Here is a 6000-nt window from a genome sequence, read left to right as displayed (position 1 = left end):
TTTGAGCTTTCCACCATATTGAATCTTGCATGACGACTCCTACTACTAACCATCTCCCTCTTACTCTTAAAGCCATAAAGAGCTCTAAGTTGACCATCTGTCTCAAGTAAACCATATTCAAGTGGAATGAGAAAGCTAAGGGATATGAGTTTTACCCACTTGAATGTTGTATTGGATGGTAATGGCTTTGGGGGGAGGTCTCCAACAACTTTGGCAAGGTGATTTCCAGCTCCATTCCCTTGAGCTCTTCCTTGACAACTTCCAACTCCTTGCAAGCTTCTTCAATTTCAACCTCTTCCTCTTGGTAGCTTTCTTCCAATTCGATCTCTTCTTCATTACTTACCAAGGGCATGGGAGGTTGTGCTTCTTCTTCTTTGATCTCCATGTCTAGTCCAATGGGAGAAGGTTTAATTGTAGATAAGAATTCCTCAATGATTGAATCCATCTCTTGATCATCCCCTTCAAAGTCTTCAACCATGATATACCTTGGAGGTTGTACACCCTCCTCAACATCAATTTCAAACGTCTTGGAAGGAGGCTCTTGGACTTGACTTTCCCATGGAGGTTCAGCATTTCCTAAGTCTTCAACCGCTTCTTCCTCTTCAATAATTATGGCTTCCTCCAGTTGTTCTAGTACAAAATCAAACTCCTCCTTGATGTCTTCCATATTGGGTGGTGGTGCACCAGAGCTTGAGGACTGAGTATTCGAGGTAGAGGATTGGTCCATGCGGGATATAAGAGATTGAAGAGTAGAGGTGAGACTAGTGATAGAGGCAAGTGTGGTATGAAGCTCTGTTTGCCCTTGGTGAATAACACCAAGGGTGTTGTCATCCAGTGGAGGTTGGGGTGGATAAGGACTAGGGTCATGTGGAGGTGAATGGTGTAAAGGGGCTTGTGAGTATGGTGGTTCAAAGCTATCTTGAGGAGGTGGTTCATTGGCATATGATGGGGCTTGTTGGTAACTACAAGGGGGTCGACCATATCTATCATCTTGGTACGCACCTTGGAATGGCTCTTGACCATAGTAATTTGGTGGAGGTTGGTTGTCACGGAAAAGTCCACCATAAGTATTGTCTTGGCATGCATTGTAAGATGGTCATTGTCCATGGTACCTTGGAAGGTGTTGTTGCCGAAAGGGTTGATCAGATCCTCGTGGCTCCTTCCATCTGTGATTATTTCGACCTTGACGCATGTTCTTGTTACAGCTTCCATTCCTTACAACAACATTAGAACCAAACTCAAAGCGACGGGGGTGAGAACTCATAGTAACTAATAAAAATTAAAAACAAAAAAATAAAAAGAAATAAACAAGCAAAGTAAAATATTTACAATAACCAATAATAAGGCACACATTTGTAATTCTCCGGCAACGGCGCCATTTTGACGAACTGATTTCTATCGGTAAAGAATTTTATAAAATATAATCGCATTGTAAGTATAGTTTCTAAACCAACAGAGAATCCTTTCGTACAAAAGTTTTTGTTGTCACAAGTAACAAAACCCAATAAAATTTATAACCGAAGTATTCAAACCTCGGGTCGTCTCTCAAGGAATTGCATGGAGGTATGATTTATTATTGGTTATGGAAAAGGTATAATTTTGTTTTGGGTTTTTAAAATAAGGAACAAGTAATTTAAATGACAAGAAAAATAAATTAATAATTAGAAAATCTCTTGGCAAGGTATGAGAACTGGAAATCCTATCGTAGTTATCCTTATCAGGTGTGATAAGAATTGGATTTTGCTCCCACTTAGTTAACCCTTACTAAATAAAGGAAAGTCAAGTGGACTAATTAACTTGATTCCTCAAGTCCTAGTCAACTCCTATGGAAAGACTAGCTTTAGAGGAATCCAAATCAATCAGCAATCCCAATTTCCAATCAACTGCTGAGTTTGATAACTCAAGTGTCACCAATTACTCAACCAAAGCCAAAAGGGAAGAAAATCTACTCGAATGAAAATAATTTGGATTAGTTAGAAGCATCAATAACATATATTAAAAAAAGCAATCATAAATCTAAAATACCTCAAATTATATTAAATAAAGAAATCAATTCTAACATGGAGTTCATAAACCAATATTAACAAACTAAAATAAAATAATAGAATAAATAAAAGTAGAAGAGAAATTAAAGTAAAGGAACATTGAACCTATAATTGAAGAAAAGTAGCCTAATCATAACAGAAATCCTAATCCTAAATCCTAAGAGAGAGGAGAGAGCCTCTCCTCTCTAAAAGCTACATCTAAACCTAAAATTATGAATTATGAATGTTGTATCTCTGTTGAATGAATGAATGGATTTTCCCACTTTATAGCCTCTAATCTGTGTTTTCTGGGCCGAAAAATCGGTCAAAAACTGCCCAAAAATCGCCTTCAACGATTTCTGGTACGTACAGGTCGCTGCAAAGTCACGCGGAAGCGTCGTCCACGCGTTCGTGCGGATTGGATTTTTGCCAGGTCACGCGTCCACGTGATCCACACGTTTGTGTCGCCTAGCTTTGAGGCAGCTATGGCAAATTATATATCGTTGCAAAGCTCCGGACGTTAGCTTTCCAACACAACTAAAACCGCATCATTTGGACCTCTGTAGCTCAAGTTATGATCGATTTAGTATAAAGAGGTCAGGCTGGACAGCTTTAGTAGTTCCTTCAGTTCCTTGTATTCCTTCCACTTTTGCATGCTTCATTTCCATCCTCTAAGCAATTCCTGCCCTATAATCTCTGAAAACACTTAACACACACATCAAGGCATCGAATGGTAATAAGAGAGGATTAAAATTAGCAATTTAAAGGCCCAGGAAGCATGTTTTCAATCATAGCACAAGACTAGGAAGGAATTGTAAAATCATGCAAATCATATGAATAAGTGGGCAAGGACTTGATAAAAACAACTCAATTGAGCACAAGATAAACCATCAAATAGTGGTTTATCAATTAGCTTTTAATTTTCTATTCAATTAATAAATAAAATAAAAACAAAAATATTTTAATTTAGTTTCTCTTTTTACTTCTTAAATTTTTGAATTCTTTTTCTCATTCCTCTATCTTCATTCTTCTTTCTTCGTCACATCTCACAAGGATTTCTCTATCCTTTGATATAGAAACTCCCATTTTCTTTCCTTCTTGTTCTTCTTTTTCTTTTTTATGAGCAAGAACACAGAAAATGAACTGCTCTTTGATCCTGATCCTTAACCTAAGAGGACCTTAAGGAAGCATTTGCAACAAGTTAAAGCACAACACTCCAGAAGAGACCTCATAGAACTTTTTGAACAAGAAATAGAAAATACAAACATGGCAGCCGAATAGAACAATGGAGGAGATGTAAGAAAGGCTCTTGGTGACTTTACTGCTACTGCACCCACTTCTGACTTCTATGGAAGAAGTATCTCCGTACCTACCATTAGAGCAAATAACTTTGAGCTTAAGCCTCAACTAGTCTCTCTAATTCAACAGAATTTCAAATTCCATGGACTTCCACTGGAAGATCCACATCAATTCCTATCTGAATTCTTGTAAATATGTGATACTGTTAAGACCAATGGAGTGGATCCTGAGGTCTACAGACTTATAATTTTCTCTTTTGCTGTTAAAGCCAGAGCTAGGATATGGTTGGATTCTCAACCTAAGGAAAGCCTACACTCTTGGGAAAAGTTGGTCAATGCTTTCTTGGCCAAGTTCTTTCCACCTCAGAAAATGAGCAAGCTCAGGGTGGAAGTTCAAACCTTCAGACAAAAAATAGGTGAATCCCTCTATAAAGCTTGGGAAAGATACAAGCAACTGATCAGGAGATGTCCTCCTCACATGCTCTTAGAATGGTCTACCTTAGGTATCTTTTATCATGGTCTATCTGAGATGTCCAAAATGTCATTGGACCATTCTGCTGGTGGATCATTCCACTTGAAGAAAACGCCTGAAGAGGCATAGGAACTCTTTGAAATGGTTGCAAACAACCAAATCATGTATACTTCTGAGAGAAACCCTGTGAACAATGGGGTAGCTCAGAAGAAAGGAGACTTGGAAGTTGACACTCTGAATGCCATATTGGCTCAGAACAAGATCTTGACCTAACAGGTCAGAAAAAAATAGAGCTCAACACCAAAGCTGTCAATCTGCTAAATTGTGCTGTCAGCTTCGAAGAATACTGACGGGTATCAAGATGCACAATAGGAAAGAAAATCTGGGACAAGCTCCAAGTTACTCATGAAGGCACAACACAAGTCAAAAGATCCAGAATAGACATGCTAAACAGAGAATACAAAATGTTCTCAATGAAGGAAGGAGAAATAATTGATGAAATATTTAAAAATTCAACATTATCATCACTGGCTTGGATGCTATGGGAATCAGACATTCAGAATTTGTGCTTATGAGGAAAATCTTGAGATGTCTCACTAAAGAGTGAGAAACCAAGGCTATAATAATAGTTGAGAGTAGTGGCATTGATGAAATGACCTATGATGATCTGAGATGAAACTTACTTGCTTTTGAAAATACTTATTTGAAAAAAGATACAAAAAATAAAGGAGTTGCTCTCAAATCTGTCACTGAACCTCTGGATGGTTAATCCAGTGATGATTTATCTAACGATCATTTTGTTTTGTTTTCTAAGAAATCCAGGAGAATGATGAAGTAAAAGGAACAAAACAAAGGAGGCAATTCAAGGAAACCTAAAAGGGATTTAAGCAAGGTCATTTTTCACAACTGCAGAGAAGCTGGGCATTACAAGTTTGACTGTCCAAAATAGAAGAAAGAGGACAAGCCGAAAAGGAAAAAGAAGAAGGGACTCATGGTATCTTGGGAAGACTTGGAAAATGACTTTGAAGATGAAGATGAATCTGAGACTAAATCCCAAACTTGTCTCATGGCCAACCACATTGATGAGGTAACCTTCAATGAACCCTCTAAGGAAGACCTTCATCTTATGATAATTCATCTCAATGAAAAAATCTGATGCATCTTAAATGAAAACTATGATCTTGAATCTCAAGTTACCATTCTAAAGGAAGAAAATAATTTTCTCAAAGATAAATTAAGCAGTTAAAGGCTAAAATTAAGAGCTATGAATACCATCATTCTGTGATTACAAATCTAAATTATTTTGAGGAAAATGAAATGTAGCATAAAGAGGTAAAAAGACTAAAAGAAGACCTAGCTAACTTTGCTCAAAGTTCTAAAAAGTTGAATCAACTTTTACCTAGTTATGACAAAGCTGGTTTGGGTTTTCATAAAAATTCAAAAACTGTTTTTGAAAAATCTCCTTTTGATAATTGATGAGCGGATATTTTATACGCTTTTTGGCATCATTTTCATACAGTTTTCATTATGTTTTATTTGAGTTTTATCATATTTTCATAGGTTTTAGTGCAAAATTCATATTTTTAGATTCTACTTTTAGTTTGTGTTTTATGATGATTTCAGGTATTTTCTGGCTGAAATTGAGGAGTTTTGGCAAAGTCTGATTCAGAGATAGAGAAAGGACTGCAGATGCTGTTAGATTCTAACCTCCATGCATGCGAAGGAGCATTTCTAGAGCTATAGAAGTCCAAATCACATGCTCTCAATGGCTATAGAAAGCTAACATCCAGGGCTTTCCAGAAATATATAACAGTTTATACTTTGCTTTGGAAATAAAGGCCCAAAACTAGCGTTCAACACCAGCCACCATCCCCATTCCTGGCGTCCAACGCCCAGAAGGGAGCAGCTAGAATCCAAAGCCCATTCAGAGTCTAAAGCTAGCGTTAGATGCCCAAAAGGGAGCATTAGCTCGTGGCTTCACTCAAGCTCAGCCCAAACACTCACCAAGTGGGACCAAAAAGTAGATTTTCGCACTACAAGACTAGTTTATCTTATTTCTATAATTCTTAGTTGCTAGATTAGTATATATAGACAAGAGCTCACCCATGTTAAGAGCTCTTTCCCACACTATACAATTTACATTACCTTTTTGTATAGTATGAGTCACTAAACTCCAAGGTTAAGGTTAGGAGCTCTGCTGATTCTT

The sequence above is a fragment of the Arachis ipaensis genome, chromosome B5, assembly GCF_059453495.1.
Source record: "Arachis ipaensis isolate K30076 ecotype BB chromosome B5, ASM5945349v1, whole genome shotgun sequence".
Lineage (NCBI taxonomy): Eukaryota > Viridiplantae > Streptophyta > Magnoliopsida > Fabales > Fabaceae > Arachis > Arachis ipaensis.
Note: the sequence above shows the minus strand (reverse complement) of the source record.